Source organism: Mastigoproctus giganteus, chromosome 8, assembly GCF_048544385.1.
Source record: "Mastigoproctus giganteus isolate SK-2022 chromosome 8, ASM4854438v1, whole genome shotgun sequence".
Lineage (NCBI taxonomy): Eukaryota > Metazoa > Arthropoda > Arachnida > Uropygi > Thelyphonidae > Mastigoproctus > Mastigoproctus giganteus.
In genome coordinates this window covers 186294537-186317344 of record NC_143582.1, presented here as the reverse complement: position 1 = coordinate 186317344, position 22808 = coordinate 186294537, and the positions used below count along the sequence as shown (strand labels likewise).

The 22808-nt window shown below is 37.5% G+C and overlaps 1 protein-coding gene across 1 annotated transcript in view; it reads right to left on the bottom strand.

Annotated features, from left to right (window-relative positions):
• Positions 1-22808, bottom strand: part of LOC150082067 (sterile alpha motif domain-containing protein 3-like) — a 141982-nt gene that overhangs the window by 21723 nt on the left and 97451 nt on the right. The window lies entirely within an intron of this gene.

Below are 22808 nucleotides of genomic sequence, written 5' to 3'. Positions count from 1 at the left end.
TACTAAGTTTCCTTGGATGGGGAGAGAGGATTTAGAATATCAGTGGTTATTGAACAAGGTTAAATAATAAGCAGAAGGAGATGACAACTCTACCCTGTTTGGGTTGATGACTTTTGAGGCATTTCTTTGGATATAATAATAATACCTCAACAAAGTTTCCTCTTGCGATGGTGCACAACATTGAAAATTTTGATGTGATTCTCCATAATTGTTTAAAATGCAACCGCGCTCAACTGATGAAATGAGTGCCCTACATAAAAGCTTACTGCAATTACAATTCAGTCTGTGGGCTAAATCTCTGGATGGAGTGGTAGATATCAGAGGATTTCATACCTGTAAGAAATACTACTTATACTCCAACACAGGTCATAAAAGTTCCTAACTAGTCATTTTAACAAGAATATTATACAGGGTTATTCAAAATGAAGTCCGGAATTGTGTACAGGAATACAATTCAAACCCCGCACTTCACTTTATTAACTGTATTTAGTGCTCACATCGGGCTCAAACCACAGTCAATTCACATGCATATGTACTGTCTTTTACATGACTGCTCAGCTAATTCAGGATACATAAAAGTTTCTAAATTAATTATTAGTATTAACAGTGGCAAATGATGCAAAGAAGCAAGTTTATACAGCATTAGCCAAAATAAAAAATACCTCATTCATTCATTAAAATTATTAAAATTAATATCATTTAATGATATTAAGAGTAGGAGACCGGCGGAATTACTTAACAAGTACAGGTCACTGTTGAAAAAAAGCCGTGAATTATGGTTGAATTTGAAAGTGTCTGCAATTCTGCCCAGACACGATAGGAGGGAGTATATGATGAGAGCCCTGTCGATCAATTTGGCCCTGGAAAGATTGTGCAAGGCTCGAGGGGAAGAATTTTTTTCAGCCTGGTCTGTACTTGTTAACAGGAGAGACTACTTCTACAGGGATGGGATACACTTAAATAGAAAGGGTGCAAGAATGTTTGCTGATGCTATCAAGGCAGTGTTAGGTGGGTCGGAAAACTGCTAGATTGGGGGATACAAGGAATAATAGATTAACAGTAGCCACTGGCAGAGGTGAGAGTGATTCTTGCACTGCTTCTACTGGAATGAGCAGCAGCTTGGAAAATAAGATGCAGGATATTTCAGAGACTGCTGGGAGTCATTGGGGTATAAGTAAACACATGGGTTGTGTTAGGGTAGCTAAGAAAAAGAACAGGTGCATGTATACTTGCATGTACACCAATGCTATGAGTTTGGTAAATAAATTTGATGAATTTGAGGAATTGCTCAAAGCATCAAAGGCGGATATTGTTGGGATATCAGAGACGTGGTGTCATACAGATATAAGTAATGCAGAACTGGAATTTGGGGAGTACAACGTCTACAGAAAGGATAGACAGGATAGGAAGGGAGGAGGGGTTATGCTATTAGTTAAGAAACACATAAAATCCAAGGAAGTGAAGCCAGTCGACATCGCTGGATAGTGCAGTGTCGAGTCAGTTTGGTGTGACATAAGCATTGGGAGATCAAAATTGACAGTAGGAGTGTGCTATAGGCCTAATGACTATAGCACACTATAATAAGAAAGAGTATAATAAGAAACTGTACAGGGAAATAGAGTGGGCCAGTAAATCAGAGAGTCTTATAACGGGGGATTTTAATTTCCCAGATATTGACTGGAACTTGTGGATTGGTCACTAAGACACTAACAAGACTTTTGTGGATTTGTGTACAGAAAGGATAGTAAATCAGAATGTCTTATAATCGTTCCAGTCAGTAACTTTCCAGATACTGACTGGAATTTGTGGGTTTGTCACTTGCACACTAGCAAGACTTTTGTGGATTTATTGGAAGGTTGTTTTCTACAGCAGCATGTTCGAGAGGCAACCAGAGGGAGTAATACTCAAAATGGGAAGCATTCAAAGAACTTATCTTGGAAGCTACTAGGCTTTACATACCAACTAAGAAATATTGCTCAAGGTTCAGGCCTAAATGGATGTCAGATGAACTAATGAGACATATGGCAGAGAAGAAAAATTCATGGGATACATATAAATTAACACGTGACACAGAAGCCTATGATAGATATAAGTTGATCTGTAACCAAGTTACAAAGGAGGATAGGCAGGCGAAGGCAGATTACGAGAAATCTTTGGTAAGGGATGCAAAGAAAAACAGCAAGGAGTTCTTTACTTATGTAAACTCTAGAAGGAAGGGGATGAATCAGATTGGTCCACTTGATATCGATGGGTCAACTGTTGATGATCCTGCTCAGCTAGCTAACAAACTAAATCAATATTTTGCATCTACATTCACACATGAGGAGTTATTCAGGAAGGGGAATGCCATAGATGAAGTAAACACTGGCAGTGAGCTAGATGATCTTGTAATAATTGAGAGTAAAGTGGAGGGGAAATTGTTGAAGATAAATACAAGAAAGGCAACTGGGATAGATGGGATCTATACAGTTATATTAAAGGAGGCAGCAAAGGAAGTAAGCAATCCGTTAGGCATAATTATGAGAGCTTAATTGGACTCGGGAGGTACCCACAGACTGGAGATGTGCTAATGTAACCTCAATTCACAAATTTAGGATCAAAGGCTGACACAAGTAATTATAGACCTGTGAGTTTAACTTCTGTTCCAGGAAAATTAATGGAAGCACTGGTTAAAGAAGCACTGCAGGATCATCTTGACAAGAATTCAGTTATAGCTCATTCACAGCATGGTTTTGTTAATGGAAGGTCTTGCCTGGCCAATTTGATTGGATACTATGATGTAGTGACAAAAGAATTGGATGCAGGGAATAACTTTGATATTATATATTTGGATCTTAGAAAGGCTTTTGATACTGTTGCATATGGAAGACTGCTGCACAAATTGGAGCAGTGTGGCATTGGTGGCAAATTGTTGCTATGGATAAAGGGATGGTTGAGTGGCAGAAGACAGAGAGTGGTAATTAATGGACACTGCTCATCGTTGACTAATGTTATTAGTGGAGTCTCTCAGGGTTCAGTGTTGGGTCATTGTTGTTTTCTGTATTTATAAATAATATTTATGATGGTATATCAAACTTAATGTCCAAGTTTGCAGATGATACAAAGGTTGGCAGGGTCGTGGAACAGGATCTGGAAAGGTTGAGAAGATGGGCTGAGAGGTGGCAAATGAAGTTTAACATTGACAAATGTAAAGTACTACATATGGGAAACGCGCCTCTGTAGCCAGGTGGGAAGGAGCAGCAGTGCGTAGCACACGCTTCTTGATTAGACCGGGGTTCGAGCCCGTCACCACCAAATACAGAGGATGCAGAAAGGTCAGGGAATGACCACCGCATATCCGGGAGCAATATGGCCTTAGTTGCTGATGCTTCTAAAAACCAAATAACAACAACAAATATGGGAAACAGCAACCCCAGAGCAACGTATCAACTCTGTGGTACTACAATGACAGTGGTAGAGAATGAAAAGGACCTGGGGGTAATTGTGCAGGCAGATATGAAGTTCTCTGAGCAGTGCAGACAGGCTGCAAGAGTAGCTCATGGTGTCTTATCAATGATATACAGGAATTTTTCTAGCAGGGATAGGGAGGTGATTATTCCCTTGTATAAGGCAATGGTCGGGCCACACCTTGAGTACTGTATACAGGTCTGGAAGTCTCATTTCAAGAAGGATGTGGAGCTGCTGGAATGAGTACAGAGAAGGCAACAAGGTTAGTGAACGGAACGAAGGGTTGCTCTTACAAAGAAAGGCTTAAGTTTTGCAAATTACAGTCTGGAGACTAATCACCTGAGAGGGCATAAATTCAAATTGAGGAAAGACAGATGTAGGATAAATGTGCGGAAATTTGACTTTAGCCAGCAGGTAGTTTGGTTGGTGGAACAGACTTCATCCCTTGTTGTGGAAGTTGATAGCCTAAATAAATTTAAGACTCAGCTGGACAGGTATTTCGAACAAACGGAGGGGTGAAGTGGAAGGGTTTCTTTTTTTTTTTTCTGGCTGATGTTGCATAAGCTTGCTTTCTTGCATCATATGCCTCTACTAATGCTAATGCTACTGCTTCCTTAAATTTAATCAAGCTATCTACTTTTACAGCACCAGATGGAAGTTTATTCCAGCAATCAATTACTCCCTGTGAATTTGCACACATCTATCCTGCAGCCATCTTTTTTTTCAATTTAAGTTCATGTCCCCTAATTTGTACTGTTTGAGAACAAGTAAGGATGCCATATTTACTTTACTCAATCCATTTAAAGCCGGAAATGCTTCAATAATGTGTCCTTGCAGGTGCCTGGTTTTCAAGCACTGCGGTTTGCAGAACAGAAGAGTTTTATGGTAAAAATACCCTTTTTTTTTTTTTTTTTGTCCTTAACTAATCTTGCTGCTCTTCTCTTTACCTATTCCATAGTTAACATCTTACTTAAAATGAAGCTTCCAGACATGTACTCAAGATGCAGCATAACCATTGCTTTATACACTGAGATAATTATCTTCTTGTCTCTGCTGGCAAAATTTCTATATTTCATTGACAATATTTCATTGAACATTTCTTGTCTGCCACCAGCTCTCCTCAGTTCATTTATTAGATCTAAACCTTAAACAAGATCTTAGTTGAGAAAAAAAATAGCTTAGTAGCTTCTATGATTACTTCTCTGAATGATTCCCATTTAGAATTTGCAGTTGATAACATCATTAACTGCTCCCACTGAAATGAATTACAAATTGTCTAAGACCTTCACCTTTACAAAAGCAAAACCCCTTTACCCTTGACCAATGTTCCCTCTAAGCTGCATGGGTGTGTGTGGTCACACAATAACTGAAATGCTGCCGTGCACTGCTAAATTGTTGCCATGCAGCTGAAATTTTCTTTTAAAAATGCTACTGAAAGCACCATCACCAGTCACAAGGAATGCATACAAAACTGGATAATAATAACGTAGAAGATGTGGAAGGTGCACCCTGCACCAAAATTTCTAATTTTTATTAAAAATTGTTAGAACAAGGTAAAAATTAGTTTCTATAAAATTATTTGTATGACAGTAGTTGTTTTGCTAAAATAAGTTTCTTCACTTAATAATTAATTTGTTTGGTATTGCCAAATAATAATTATAATAATAATTATTTTTAGTATCCTTACAATGTTGAAAAGAAAGACCGAAGGAGAGTTAAATGTTTTGAAGAACAAAGCTTGTGCAAGATTTAAGAACGAATGGCTTTTGCAGCTCGTAGAAACCGAACTACCATCTTCACATCAAAAACAAAAAATAACAATTGGCGATATTTTTAAATATCAAGATACTGGCGATGTTATCAGCACCATTTGTGTGGAAGCAAAAGTTGGGGGTCAGTTCAGTAGTGGAAAAATATGGGAAGATTGAGAGTTAGATTACTTAAAATGGCATCTCAACCAGAGAATTCATGTAGATGCAGTTACCAAATTATGCAACTAGAAGACAGGTGGAATTTTCCAATATTAAGTGAAACTCCAAAAGAGCAAGAAGCAAGAGTGGAACAAGATGCACGAAAGAAGTCTGACTCTAATATAGTCAAGGTGTTGTTGGTTTAAGGATTTATTAGGTGCATCAGCAACTATGGCCATAGTGCGCCAATAGTCAAGGTGCTGACTGATAATATTATCTTAGCAATTAAAATTAATGCTTCAATGCATTCCGTGCAAGAAATTCATGCACATGTGTCCAAATATGTAAATATACCAGAGAGTTGGTGCAGCAAGAACTATGCGTTTTAATTTGTTAAGTGTATCAGCTTTGTACTGCAGAAACAAATAATGGGAGAATTGCAGAAATATGCTTTCCATACATTAATTACTGATGAAAGTACAGCCATTTCTGTACAAAAAATGTTAATTTTGTATTTTAAGTTTTGACCAGAAAATGAAACTTCCTATAGGACTGTGTTTGCAGGTATTTTGAAATTAACTGCATGTGACAGTATAACTATTGTTGAAGCAATAAGAACGTTTTATATCAAGAAGAATATTGATCTTCAAAAGATGGTAATGTTTACATCAGATGGAGCACATGTTATTCTTGGAAAGAATAATGGTGTGGCAGCAATTCTTTGACGAGAAATAAAGCATCTGTCTGAACAACATTGCGTTGTCCACAGAGAAGACCTGAGATTAGACGACATGGAAAAAAAGTGTTAATCATGCAGGATATAGAAACACTGTTACGAACTATACAACGTTCAGTAGGTCATCTATTAAAAAAGAAAAGCTAGAAGAATTAACCAATGTCACAGAATGTGACGCTTTGTCATTTCGACCACTAAACGAAGTGAGATGGTTGTCAAGACATTTTGCCATAACTGCTTTAATGAGAAATTATGAAAGAAAGTTTTAATCCAGTATTGTAACGAGCAAGTTAATGAATGTAACAATCCAACCAGTAATGACTGCCTGAAGATTTTGACCAATGTACAATATCAAGTAGCATTAACTGTTCTTAACAATGTTTTAGATGACCTGGCATCTCTCTGTAAATTCCTTCAGAAAAGTTGTTTGAATACAATTGAAGCACTGCAGTATGCAAAAGCAAAAATTAACAAGATAAGATCACAGTATCTTGGCCACACTCTTTATTGGAGTGACAAAGTAAAAGATTTCATCTAAGTTCTGATGTCGATACTATGCCTATTATTATATTCATTAAACCTGTGTGTAATCACTTGGACAATAGATTTCCTGATGATGAGTTAAAAGAATGGCAAGCTTTTGACCCAACTGTTATGAAAAATGCACCCAATTTTGAATTTGGAGAAGAGAATGTTAAAACAACTAATAAAAAAATACTCAGCTACAATTACAATAAACAAAAGCATTGCCACAATAATACCGCATCAGTACTATGATTTGAAATTCATTGTTTCTGAGAAGTCAAGAGTGGTTCAATTAAGTTGTTCACTGATATGTTGAACTACATGCTCAGAAATGAAGAATTTGAAGAACTGTCAATTCTTGTTGACATTTGTGGAACATTTCAAGCTTCTAGTGCTGAATGCGAACATGGATTCAGTGTCGTGAATTCCAACAAATGTAAATCTAGAAATTGACTGGAAGTTGAACATTTGGATAATGTGATGATGATTAAGACATACCTTTCAACTGGGTTCAAAATTGATATAGATAGTGTTTATAGTCAATAGATTTCTAATAAAGACAGATGAGAAAAAGTTCTTGAAATGTGAAATAATTTTCTTTGTTCTGCTGATTTTTATTGTACTATTCAATTAATATATAAAATACAAAATATGAAGTTTTTCAATTTTCACTGTAAATATTCTTATTATTTAAAAGTTCCACGCAGACGTCAGGTCATGTAAAAATTTTCTGCTCAGAGAACTCACAGCTGTAAAAAAAATTAGAGGGAACATTGCCGTTGACAGTAGTTATATCAAGCAAATCCTAAATCCCACATTAATATATTATGATCATTGCCACTCAATATTTCCTTTATCTGGAGATTTTTAATGCATGAAGGGTCACTGCTAATAATGAAATCAAGAGTACTGCTTTCTCTGATTGCCTCTTTATTAGTTTCAGTGCAGAAAGGACACACAGAACAGAAAGGGGAAAGGAGTAATGAGAATGTCTTCTAATGTGGGAATCCCCCATTATAAGATTCTCATTTACTTGCTCTCATTCCATTTTTCTGTATAGTTGTTCATTACAGTTATTAGTCATTTGGCCTATAATACACTCTTACCCTTTTTTTTTGTTTTCCCAGTATGCTGTCACCCAAAGTGACTAAATATTACACTGGTCACTGACTTCAACTGAGTGCACTGCTTCAGATTCTATGTGCTTCTTTATTTTTTTACCAAGAGCATAATTCCTTCCCCCTTCATGTCCTATCTGTACACATTGTACTCACCATATCCAAGTGGCATCATGTTTATGATATCTCTACAACATCCACATTTGATAATTTAAGCAATACTTCAAATCTGTCAAATTTACTTAATATTTTCTCTTGGAATTAGTGTATGATGCATGTACATGCATGCCTGAATTTGCTCTTAGTAACCCTATAAAGCCCATCTATGCCTTTCTTCATGAAACCCCAGCGGTCCACAGGTAATTTCCCTTCTGTTTGGAAATATGCATATATCCAACCAATTCCTAAAAAGAGTGACAAATCTCTCCCATCCAATTATCACCACATTGCACTTCCTTCTACTCTTTCTAAAGTAATGGAGAAATCTATTACTAACTGGAAACTCTTAAACTATCTAGAAACCTTTCATCTGATCAATGATTGCCAGTATGGATTCCATCAGTGTCAATACACTGGTGATATAGTAATAATATTTGCCATATAGTGCAAGGAAGCCACAGGCTTTTGCTGCACTGGCAAAAAAAAAAAAAAAAAAAAAAAGTAGATAACAAAATACAAATTATATGTTTCCCTCTTCACACAGGTAAGTATCCAGTTGACCATTCAATTTATTCAAACTGTCAGCCTCAACTACTTAAGAGGGTAACTTATTCCAGCTATCAATGACTCGCTAGCTAAAAGAAAACTTCCAACAATCTAATCTAAACCCCCATAATTTGAATTTATGACCCCTAATTCTGGAATTCTTTAGAGCAGTGAGAATTCCACTTTCATTCATTTTAATAATCCTCTCAGAGCGCTATAAATCTCAATGAGGTCACCTCTGAAGTTCCTGGTTGCCAAGCTCTGTAGCCCACATAATCGGAGTCTTTCCTCAAACAGTTGTCCTTCTGCCAATCTCACCACTCGAGTTGCCCATCTTTGGACATTTTCAAAGGCTCAATGTCTTTCTTCAGATGACGTCTCCATACTTGAACACAGAATTCCAAATGCGGTCTTATATTTGCCTCATATAGCAGGATTATGATCTCCCTATCTCTACAGGATAGTGTTCGATAAATAATTGACAGGACATCATGGGCTATCCTGGCTGCCTGTTTACCCTGTTCAGAAAACTTCATATCAGCCCGCATTGTAACTCCCAGATCCCTTTCCTCCACCACTGTTTTCAATTAAATCCCAACAAGTGTATAATTTATTTATAGGCTGCTATCCCCTAAATGCAAGACCTTCCATTTGGCAGCATTAAAACATAGCTCCCACTTCTCCGATCATCTTTGAAATCTGTTCAACTCATCCCGAAGAAGTGCTGCTTGGCACTGATCATTAACAACTGCAAATCTGTACGTTATCCGTACTGTATGAAAATGCCAGAAGGTTATCAAATTGTAGCAGGGTGCTTAATGATTTTGTAATAACTGAGAGTAAAGTGGAGGAGAAATTGTTGAAGTTAAACATAAGAAAGGCACCTGGGGTGGATGAGATCTATGCAGTTATATTAAAGGAGGCAGCAAAGGAAGTAAGCAAACCCTTAGCCATAATTATGAGAGCATCCGTGGACTCAGAGGAGGTCCCCACAGACTGGAGATGTGAAAATGTATCCCCAATTCACAAAGGGGGATCGAAGGATGACTCGAGTAATTACAGACCACTTAGTTTAACTTCTGTTCCGGGTAAAATAATGGAGTCACTGGTTAAAGATGCATCGCAGGATCATCTAGACAAGACTGCAGCAATAATTCAGACACAGCATGGGTTTGTTAAAGGAAAGTCTTGTCTGACAAATTTGATTGGATATTATGATGTGGTTACAAAGGAACTGGATGCAAAAAATAATTTTGATATCACATACTTGGATTTCAGGAAAGCTTTTGACACTGTTGCACATGGAAGATTACTGTACAAATTGGAGAAGAATGGTATTAAGGGTAAGTTGCTACAATGGATAAAAGGATGGTTCAGTGGGAGAAGACAGAGGGTGGTAATCAATGGGCACTGCTCTTCATGGACTAATGTTATTAGTGGAGTGCCACAGGGTTCGGTGTTGGGTCCACTGTTGTTTTGTATATTTATCAATGATATTGATGAAGGTATATCAGGCTTAGTGTCGAAGTTTGCAGATGATACAAAGGTTGGCAGGGTTGTTAATGACAGTAATGGCAGTGTGCTACTGCAACAGATCTAGAAAATTTGGGAAGATGGGCTGAGAAGTGGCAACTGAAGTTTAACATTGACAAATGCAAAGTACTGCCTATGGGTAGAAGTAACCCCAGAGGAATGTACCAACTGTGTGGTACTACACTTAGGGTGGTAGAAAATGAAAAAGACCTAGGAGTAATTGTGCAGTCAGATATGAAGTTTTCTGAGCAATGCAGACAGGCTGCAAGAGCAGGTCATGGGGTTTTGTCAATGATATACAGGAATTTTTATAGCAGGGAAAAGGAGTTGATTGTCCCTCTGTATAAAGCAATGGTCAGGCCACGCCTTGAGTGCCATGTACATGTCTGGAGGCCTAATTTTAGGAAGGATGTAGATTTGCTTGAGTGTGTAGAGAGAAGGGCAATAAGATTGGTGAGGGAAATGAAGGGATCCTCTTACCAAGAGAGGCTTAAGTTCTGCAAATTGCAGCGGCTGGAGACTAGGCACCTGTGTGGTGATCTGATTGAGGTGTATAAGGCCTTGAATGGGTTGAGCACGCTGAATTCTGATGAGATTCTTCTGCTTGCTCAGATTATGAACCTAAGGGGGCATAAATTCAAATTGAGGAAAGACTGGCTGTAGAATAGATGTGCAGAAATTGCCTTTAGCCAACGGGTGCTTAATTGCTGGAACAAACTTCCATCTGTCGTTTTGGAAGTTGATAGCTTAAATAAATTCAAAGAGGAACTGGACAATCTTTTAGAGGGAATGGTTGTGTGAATTTTTTTTTTTTTTTTTTTTTGGCTGATGCTCATACGCTTATTTTCTTGCATCACATGCCATGTAATAATAGTAATTACTATTACTATCCCTTCTTCAATGTCATTTATGAAAATTAGAAACAACAGTGATCCAAGAACCAATCCTTGAAGGAGCCCACTCCTGACATTACACCAATCTGAAGAATATCCATTAATCACAACCCTCTGCCTTCTGCCCTGCAGCCACATAGCCCACCCAGCAATTAATCTTAGAACCTTACCAGATTTCCCAACCTGTTCAAGCTTTACAGTAACCTCTCATGAGGGACCGAGTCAAATGCTTTGCTAAAATCCAAATAAACTATGTCAAAATTATTCCTTTAATCTGGCTCATGAGTAACTGTATCAAAATTGTCTAATAAGGTAGTTAAGCATGATTTATCCCTAACAAAGCCATGTTGTGTGTCCTTCAGAATGCCATAGCTAACTAAATGTCCCTGGATTTCACACTTAATCATTGCCTCTAAGATTTTCACTACCACCAAAGTCAGACTAACCGGTTTGTAGTTACTAACTTCACTCTTAGCACTTTATGTATTGGCAATACACTGGCACTTTCCCAATCCGAAGAAATCTCCCCCAACTCTAAAGATTAGATTTGCGAGTGTATTGAACCTCACTGGTTCAATACACTCACTGGCATTCTCTCTCAAAAGTACCGGGTATGTGCCATAAACTCCTTGAGCTTTACTTGCCTCTTTGCGCAAAAGTTTTTCTAATAAACAGTCATCTGTAATTAAGACATCACTAATTTCATATGGATCAGCCTCACTCACAAAGCCTTTTCTCAGCATGAAGGGTTTTCGCCAGTAAAAACCGATGCAGAGTACCTATGCAATTCATCTGTAACATCAACTGGATTGTCTAAGACTTTCCCACACCCAGTGTACAAAGGTCCGATCTGATTAGCTATCTTCTTTGTTGTATTCACATATAAGAAAAATTCTTTGTCCCCATCCTTTGCTCTCTTAGCCAATGCATTTTTGTATGCAGCTTTTGCCTCCCTAATCTTATTTTTGGTACTATTACAGATTAACTTGTACCTGTTGTAGGCCTCAGTACTTTTAATCGATCTGTAACTGTCCCATGCCCCTTTTTTTTTTCTTCTTTTTTTTTTTGCTCTATTTTACCAGCCAGCTCCGCAGCCATCCAATTTGGCAGCCTCCTACTGAAATATATTTTTTAAAGGTATGTATGCGTTCATGGCTTCTGTGATTTTTGCTTTAAGAGTATTCATGGCATAATTCAAATGTATATGCCATCCCTTGGCAATCCACCCAGTTCACAGATGCCACATAGCACCTTAAACTGTCAAAGTCCCCTCTTCTGAAGTTAAAACCTATGCCTTTACCTTTAACTACTGCAACATCTTCCAGCTGAAGATTACATGATCACTTCCTGACATGGTTCCTGTACTTTAAGCCCTACGATGTCATCTGATTCATTAGTAATGATGAGGTCAAGATTATTCTCACTCCTAGTACTTTCTTTAACATGTTATTACAGATAATAATCATCTGGTTTATTTAAACAAGTTTTTCCCCACCATGAGTTGTTCCCCTTCTACTTATTCCAATCACTCTGGCACAGATTAAAGTCACCCTAATGAGACATTCGTGCTTGGTTGCCATATTCTTCACAATCTTCTGGTCTGTAAATTACTCCCACTCTCACTGTTCCTTTACTTCCGACTAACTCACACCACACTGATTCTATGCTGGAGCCTGAGTGCAAAAGATCTTTTTGCACTCAGGCTTCTTTTGATAAGAAGCATGACCGATCCACCCCATCTATCTTCCCTAAATAAGTTACACATACCGTAGTGGAACTCATCATCACCAATTTCCAGGTGGCACCATGTTTCTGTTAGCCCTACGATATTAGCATTAGTTGTCCTAACCAGGCATTCAAATTCAGCCATTTTATTGAGAACACTGCTGACATTACTGTAGACACAGCTGAGACTAAGTAATCTTCTATAGTTTACTACCCTGACACACCCCTTGAAGTTATTTAGGTTTGTATCCCAAGCTGTATCTTCCTTCTCATTTGAAACATTGCTACCCTTAGAACATCTTATCAACACTGGCTGTTGTGGCAACAAACAAGAATTCATATGGCTTATGTTATCCATCTATGGACAAATTCAATGTAAAGGTTTGGTGAAACTCAAGCAGTTGCTTGACATTTCAAAGGCTTTGATCATGTTTGGCACAAAGGTCTTGTAAATAAGCTTCCATCTAATGGTTTGCAAACTTTTTTTTGTAACTGGATATCTAGTTTTCACTCTGACTGCTCACTGCAGGTGATGGTAGACAGCTCTCTGCTTTCTAACTTCTCCATTAATATAGGGGTTCCCCAAAATTCAGTTTAATCTTTTCCTCCTGTATATTAATGACCTTCTTCCATTGGCCAGAAATCCTATCCATAGTTTTGCTAATGATATCATATTACAGTAAACTGTTGAAAATAACAGCATCCCAAATAACGGAGCATTTGAGCTAAAGCCACACTGAGATTGAATATTTACATATAGCGCAGATGTCCTGCAGTGCCAAAAAAAGAAAATAGCAAGTCACGTGATTACTGTAATTGTTTACATTTGCCATTTTGAAAGTGAATTCTATACTGATATCACGGATTATACCGCTGTTTTACATTTATTTTAAATTAAAAACTCCTCACTATGGCTCCTAAAGTTAATAAACCTCGTACAGAGAAGAAAAGAACAACATTAAAGCTTAATGAAAAACTTGATATAATAAAGAAAATACAACTGGGCATAAATAGGAGTGTATTAATGGCAGAATATAACATTGGATCATCAACATTGTATGATATTAAACATTCTAAGCAAAAACTTTTAGAATTTACTGCATGTTCAGAACCTAACAATAAGATAGCTGATAGAAAAAGTTTACATAAGCCAAAATTAGAAAACTTAGATAAAGTGCTGCATGAGTGGTTTTTATTAAAACAATCAAAAGGTATGGCTATATCAGGGTCAATGATTATTGCCAAAGCAAGATTTTTAAAAAAAAAATGGGCATAGATACAACAATTGCTTTTACCAATGGATGGTTAACTAAATTTAAGATAAGACACGGAATTAGAAAATTAGACACTGCAGGAGAAAAACAGTCTGCTGACACAAAGGCAGCTAAAGAATACAGTGTGACATTTGAGAAGCTTGGTAATAACAATAATCTTACGACTAACCAAATATACAATGTTGACAGAAACAGCCTCTACTGGAAATGTTTTCCACAAAAAACATTGGCAGGTTGCAAAGAAAAATGTGTAAGTGGTTTTAAGCAAAATAAAGAAAGAGTGACAGTTTTCATGTGTGCAAATGGGCCAACACAGAATTAAGCTGACAGTAATTGGAAAATACCATCGTCCACAAGCCTTGAAGGGAATTATGCATTTGCCGGTGACTTATAAGGCCCAAAAAAATGCTTAGATGGATAAAGAAATTTTTAAAGATTGAGTCACTCATGAATTCATTCCAGCAGTTCAAAAGAATTTATGTGATATGGGGTAGAGTCTAAATTTTAAATGTATCTTAATTCTTGATATCTGTAGCGCCCATCTTCATGAATCCAAATTAGTTTCTGATTGTGGAAATATTTTCTCCTGTTATTTACCATCCAATGTCACTTCTCTCATTCAACCCATGGATTAAGGAGTTATCCAAAATTTTAAATGCCATTACAGAGTGATTTTATGAAACCAAATGATTAGCAAGGATATCTCCATTCTCAACTTTCAATGGGACTTTACAATTAAAGATGCAATATATTCTATAGCAATTGCTTGGAATACTGTGAAACCTGTCGCTCTTGTGAGAGCATGGAGGAAATTATGGCCAAGTGTCAGGTTTGCCAACCTTGCCATTTGATGAAGATGATATTGATGGTTTTAATGTAAGGTCAAGGCAAAGTAGTATTGAAGAAGTAATACAACAGTTCAATCCACCACAACAGAAAGTCCTTTACTTAGCCTTGAAGTTGGAGATACTTATGTATGGCTCACTGTTGATAATGAGGTTGAATTATCACAATCATTCTCAAATCAAGAAATCATTGATAGTGGTGTCATTACTCCTGAGAAACTAGATGATGCACTTTGTTTACATGCAGAAGAACAAGACATCTGGGGTGGTGCCCCAAAACCTCTGTCAGGCTTCTAGATTCCATTCAAAAGAGGGCAGTTAGGTTAATTAATGACTCATCTCTAACAGAGTCTCTCCATTCTCTGTCTCATAGACATTCTGTTTCTGCTGCATGTCTTTTCTTTAGATACTTCCATGGGCACTGCTCTGATTTGGCTTCTATAATCACCCCCCCCCCCCCTTCCAAGCCAGTCCGAACACATGCCACAACTAGTTAGAATCCACTTACTGTCCAACTTGAAACTCACAGAACCAACTTTTCTTCTTACTCGTTTATTCCTTCAACTTTTGTTTTCTGAAAAATCCTCCCTTCATACGTATTTCCTGAAAATTACAATCTACAGAAATTCAAGTCAACAGGTATCTTCTTTCATCTTCTCAACCTATAAACTGTACTAAGTACTATAGGTTCTAATACCTCTCGTACTTGGGGTTTTTATTAGAAAAAATATAAATAATAATACATTTATGTTTAAGTTTTATCCTGTATATATTATTTTATATTTTATTAAATCATTCTGTCATTTATCAGGTTGGCGTATATTACTGCAGTTATTATTGCCAGAAAAGTCAGAATAACATATATATTTAGATTTCATGCCCAAAATACACTGCAACAACCGCTGCTGATTCAAGGAGCATAATTAACACTTCGATATCTTGAAATACTTGATAGCAGACATGAGAAGAGCACGTTACATTTGGCTTGGTATTACAACTTTAACCTCAATTGTATATCTATTTTGCAGATTTTCTTATAATATTCTTCAGATACACAGGGTGGGCCAAAAGTAGTATACAGTACTAATCGGATGTGTGTTAATTTGTGTGTTACTGTGACACACAGTAACACACAAATTCTGGTTAGCCAGGTGTTACTGTGTGTTACAGTGTCGGGGACAGGTTCCAGGACTGTTGCGTTGATGGAGGACATTTTGAGCACCTAAGAGACTCAACATGACCCAATCATGTTTAGTCTCTTAGGTGCAAAAGTAGGTAGTGTATACCTACTTTTGGCTCACCCTGTATTCTCCAAGAGATTCTATATTCTGGAGATGAAATGAACTAAGCTTTCCAATATAAAAAAGTACAAATAGAGAATCACTTGAAGGGTACATTTTGCTCCTTAAAATATGGATATTCATTTAATATAGCAATTAGAACAATGAAATAAGAATTATATTATATTGAAATTACAGCCCTTCTTGGAAAGCCTTCATCAGTGGCTAACTTTTATTTACAGTAAAACTATTTATATTATGATTATCAAAAACATTAAATTTAAGTCAGTATATTATCGCAGTCTGATGTTGCATCCACCACGACATCATAAAATTTCTCTCCCAATCTGGTTACATTCATGCCCATCAGCATTTCTGATTACACATTTTGTTTTCCTGCTTTGCTGATGCAATTATTGTACTCCACTGCTCGACAAAATTAACAGAACACGTAGAAAACATGGTGTAGCTCTTGCAGCTTGCAATGAAGCAGGACAAAATTTGATATGCTGGTGTACCATAGATTAATGACGAAACGAGGAGACAGTGAGAAACTTCAGACAGGTATAAGGGACATTCATATCGGTTGTATAATAATTACCAAAAAGGTCGCATTACACAAGTCAATACAAGATGCTAAAAAATATGGTCACTCAACAACAGTGCAGTATATGATCCCCTCCAATGGCTAAACAGACATGACAGCAGTGAACCAAGCTTGATATAAGGGTGTCTATAAGATTCTGTGGCAAAATTTCATTCTTCAACCAGCACAGACCTTAGCTCAGCAAGTGAACGAGTTCTGTTAGCGTGCAGTGCAACACCCAAGGGTATCCCATATGTGTTTGACTGGATTTAAGTCTGGTGATCATGCTGGCCATGGCAGTCATTGGATATCTTCACTTTCAAGATATTCCACCACCACTTTAACTCTATTTGCATGTGGTATTGTCAAGAATGAAAAGAAAATCTGGGCCAACTGCACCCCTAAAAAGTCACACCTAGGGTTTGAGGATCTGTTCTCAGTACCTCTGCGCAGTTATGGTACTTATATTAAAACATGAAGGGGAATGTTGCCACTGATCATTATTCCACCCCACACAAGAACACCACCTCCACTGTAAGTGTCCCTTTCCGTGATATTTGACAGATGGTACCACATTCCTCGTTGTCTCTAGATAAAATAACGTTTAGGATCTGTTTGTAGGCTAAAACAGGACTCCGAGACCAGAACTGTACCCCATTGGTCAGGTCTCCAAGTCGCATGTTCATTGCACCAGTTTTGATGAGCTCTGCAGTGGTTTGGAGTTAATGAGATACAAAAGACTGGTTTTCTTGCACAAAGTCCACTTGAATTGAGCCTTCTTAACACACTCCAGTTGGAAATGTTTTCACCTGTGGCTGCAGCAACCTCAAGAAACAGTCAATGACAGGACATTGTAAGGTTCTGTTTTGATATCTCTAAATAGGCCTACAAGGCTGGGACAATTCATGTTGATGATTAAACTTCACACCAGTCGGAAGATAAATAAATTTTCAATACTGTAACTAAAAACACTTTATTTACAATAAAATAACTATAGAATAGATATATATTTACAATAAAAATAAAATAAATAACACTCATAAAATATACTAAAAACCTAGAAATTAAAAGCGATAAAATTTGCTATAGCTTTCGGAGGCAGCAGTCTCCTTCCTCAGCAGCATATGTCTACTGTGCAGCACATCCTTAAATAGCAGATCCACGGCACACATCACATGGTTCCACGGTTGAAATTTTCCATTTGCGCACTGGAACCGGAAATGGCTCAGGAGTGCGCTAGCTGAAACTGTTCATCATGTCCACGGTTTCCAGGAGGGGGTGTAGATGTACACCCTTATCCCTATTAATAGTATTGCTAGCTGCCCCAATATGTAAGCTCTCAAGCCATTTACGGTCCCAGAACCCCTGTGCATGATCTGTGATGATAGCATCCTCCGGGGAAATTTGGTGTTGTTTCTCCCAGAAATGTTCTGCCACAGCAGACTTCCCGCAGATGGAGGAGATATGTTGATGACACATTCTCCATTATACAAAGGGGGGAGGGAGGATCAGGTACTTAATGTACTTAATAGTTTCTCCCCTTTTATCAAATTTACTTCAGAGGTGGAAGCAGAGGAAACCGTGCCATTCCTTGACATGTTGGTAATTAGGGAAGGTGGTAGGCTTAAGTCCAAGGTATTTAGAAAGCCGATGTGCCGGGGCCAATATACCCATTATACCTTGGCACAAACCAGCCAACACAAAAACAGTGTGGTCAAGGCTTTAATAGACAGGGTGGGGTCCCACTGCAGCACCTCCAAGGATAAAGATAATGAAATTGTTCAGGTCACAGCAGACCTCAAGAAGTGAGGCTACCACCAGAGGGTGTTAGACAGAGCCATTAGAGGAGTAGAGTCCACCCGTAATGAGCTGTTTGCCCCTGTGAGCACCGCATACATTCCCTACTATCCGGGCCTTTCAGACCACATTGCACGAATAGTTTGGGGGTGTCAGATACGTTGTGTGCAACTCCCAGGTTGGAAGTCGCACACAGTGATATCTCGGGTTAAAGACCCCATATCCAAAGAAGCCAGCAGTGGGGTGGTGTGCGAAATTAAATGCCCGGATTGTGGGGTGTGTTATGTGGGTGAGGCAGGGCGGTGACTGAAAGACAGGCTGGGGGAGCATGTAAACGCAATAAAGTCCGCAAATTATGGGACGTCTGCTGTGGCAGAACATTTCTGGGAGAAACAACACCAAATTTCCCAGGAGGATGCTGTCATCACAGATCATGCACAGGGGTTCTGGGACCGTAAACGGCTTAAGAGATTATGTATTGGGGCAGCTAGCAATACTATTAATAGGGATGTACGTCTACACCCCCTCCTGGAAACCGTCATTCTTGGATGTGATGAACAGTTTCAGCTAGCGTGCTTCCGAGCCATTTCCGGTTCCGGTGCACAAAATGGAAAATTCCAACCGTGGAACCATGTGACGTGTACCGTGGATCTGCTATTTAAGGATGTGCTGCACAGTAGACATATGCTGCTGGGGAAGGAGACTGATGCCTCCGAAAGCTACCGCAAATTTTATCGCTTTTAATTTCTAGGTTTTTAGTATATTTTATCAGTGTTATTTATTTTATTTTTATTGTAAATATATATCTATTCTATAGTTATTTATTGAAAATAAAGTGTTTTTAGTTACAGTATTGAAAATTTATTTATCTTCCAGCTGGTGTGAAGTTTAATCATCAACACGTTCTGTTTTGATGTCAGAGCCAGATAGTGGTCTGTTCTGGTTGACATACCCCTCAGGTGATCTTGGCCAGCTTTTCTTGTAATGGTTCCTGTCTCCTGAAACTGCTTCCTTAGTGCCAAGATGACACTGCATGATACATCAAGCCAATGTGCCACCTCCATCTGTTATTGTTTGCTATTTGGTTTTTAGGAGCATTAGCAACTAAGGCCATAATTGCTCCCAGGATATGCGGTGGTCATTCCCTGACCTTTCCGCATCCTCCGTATTCGGTGGTTATGGGCTCAAACCCCGGTCTAATCAAGAAGCATATGCTACGCACTGCTGCTCCTGCCCACCTGGCTACGGAGGTGCCACCTCCATCTGGACCACCGGCAGGCTTCAAGTTGTCCAACAGCCCACCATCTCAAGGAATCATCTAAATGACAATGACTTGCCATCCTGAGTACTGGAGATGTGGCTATCCACTGAACAAGCCAAAAAACAGAAATGAAGTGATGTGGTTGTAACCCATGTTTTTATAGGAAGGATTAGTTTGCATAATGTGCTGTTTTGTAAGGTGGGAGATAGATTTATATTGGATACTCGGAATTTTCATGCCATGACGCCTATTATATCAAATATTTGTCTTTGGCGACACTGTTCACAACAAAATATTCATGAAAAATATTTTGTTCTGTTAATTTTTACAAGCAGTATACAATCTCTTTACATTTTATATAAACAATTTGAAAAGCTAAATCTATATTTATTGATGTTTATATTCAATTGTTAAGAACAGGAAGTGCTGTTTTTTTAATCCTCTTTCACTCAGATGTTGTGATGCCACAATCATCAGCATTTCCAATTACGAAATTTGTTTCCCCTCTGTACTTGCATCTATTTATACTTCATATAAAGAATCTAAAAAACTAAATATACACTTATATTCAATTATTAACAACAGGCAGTGTTTATGTTTTTTGTTTTTTTTTATCTTCTTGAAGTCCATCTGTCTCAACAGCACAACCTCTGGTGTATCTGATTATGAAATTTGTTTTCCCAGTGTGCTGGCTCAATAAATGTACAACCATCCATTTATACTTCATATAAAAAATCTTAAAAAACTAAATCAATGTTTATATTCAACAACTGATGGCGGGCAGTGTGGTTTTTTTTTTTTTTTTTTTTGTCCTCCTCGAGTTCAATATGGAAACTGGCATGCCTGTCGGCATTTCCAATTATAAAATTCATTTTCCCACTGTACTACCATCGATTTACACTTTAAATAAACAATCTGAAAAACTAAGTCACCATTTATTGATGTTTATGTTAATGGTAGGCACCATTGTTTTTGTTTTTTTTTTCAGTATAGAAATCACAAAGTAACTTATATACTCTGTGCCAGAGTGAAGTATTTAGATATGCCATCAAGATCTATTAAAGACCTTTCTGATGGCAAAATTGAGAAGTTGTTAAGAGTTTTCTGAAGAAACTGTGGGGAAAAAAAGGAAACCCTCTTACAAATAATAAGATAGTTTCTGACTGTTCCACATGTTGTGACTAGGCTTTGGTTTCATTAAATGAACTAAAAGAATTTTTTGGAGTTATTATCGACATGCAACTAATGAAAACACCAATATAAAGAAATACTGACGTGAAAAAAACAAAAAGAGATTAAATTTTTCAAGAATGCATTTTGCGGGAAGAGATTTCTGCAGAAATTTTGGATGTTGCATCTCTACTCACCCAGAAAAGGGCAAACAAGAAATTAAAAGCAGGGACTCTAAATTAAAAAATAAGTCAATTATCACAAAAAAATTTGCATCACAATTAATTCACTTTTCCTACTTTGATTTCTTTAAAAATTCTTTTCACATATAGTCAAAGATGCACATACATTACATAAGCAATCAACATGCATTATTAAAATCTGAATCTTATTAACTTATAATTATAGTAGCTATCCTCTATACATATCTCCTTGGCACTAAATTTCATCTGGACAGTCATAATATTTTCTTTAAAAGTAACATCAAATACTGCATTTTTATATTAAATTATTATGATATGTGTTTCATTCCTTCTAACAAAACCACATATAGAAGTCGGGAGGCAAAATCTGAGTGAGAAATCACCAGCCAAAAATTCAAGTATGGGGGGGAGGACTTTTTTTATTATTATTAAACTTGTTGGTCTCAGCCAGCTTTCCTGCCAACCCCCCCCCACCTATATTAAAACGCTTTACAAATAATTTATATAATACATAAAATATAATACAAACTGCCACTAGTTTGTTAAAATCCCTGGCATGTGGACCTGGACTAGAGATCTCCTATCTGTGTACTGATAATACCCAAAAAGAAATAGAGAGGAATGTTCGTGTTCTGATATGTACATTCCTGATAAGTCTGCTAGTTGCATTTACATCATTGCATCACAAGGGAATGCTTTGATATCAATAGTTGGTATCATGCAGAAGGAGGAACAAGGAGTTTTAAGAGAAAAAGAATAAACCAAATAGGATCTCTGTGCAATATAAACAGTATAACCATACAGCTAGGCGACTGGTAAACTGAACAGATATTTATAACAAGCTTCAAGGTAAAAAGTACTTCTGAGTTTGGGGATATTGTGCTAACACAGTAGGGTAAATGATAACTAAGCACAGTAGGATAAATGATATTGATATCATTCACCCTAAAAGCAAAAACTACTGAGCTTGAAACTGGATAAGTTACTGGGTACCACTGGTACTTACCAAGTCATAATAACTTACCAAGTCATTACCAAGTCCTTTGTAGCCTCCTTGGAAGGAGATTACAAAGGAGTGCATTAAACAATTATGGTTAATCATGACATTGTCTTTGGACTTAGTCAATAATCCCTTTAACTGAAGAAGTGCCAACGTCTTGTCAGCTCACAAAGAGGAAGCAAAGGGTCAAACTGGTAACTATACATCATTCCATTTGACTTCAGTGGCAGAAAAGTTCACAGAATCTATGGTCATGAATACATTACAGAATCATCTTGAGAAGTACAGTATCCTAAATGGATCAGAACACTGATTTGTAAAAGGAAAATCTTATTTGACCAATCTGATAACCTCTTATGATATGATCACATGGGAGTTGAAGGAAAGGTACAATATTTAAATTACATACTTAAACTTTAGCAAAGCTTTTTAAATGGAAGACTGCTATGCAAGCTTTTTTGGGATTACAGACAAGATACTGAGGTGATATGAAGGTTGGTTGAAGGACAAGAGGCAGAGGGGTGACCACTCTTCAGAGTGAACAAGAGTTATAAGCAGGGTCCTTCAAGTTTTGGTGTTTGAGTCACCCTTATTTGTGATTTTCTAGAATGATATTGACAAGAGAATAAAGGATGCAATGTTGAAATTTGCTGATGTAAAGGTCGGAAGGTTAATGATGTAAATCAGGCTTCTTCAGAATAACTTGGACAGACTTTAGGAATGGCAGTTATGTGTTACTGCTGCCAAATGTAAATTTCCACACTTGGAAAATAACAACCCGAAAATAACTTACCCACTGG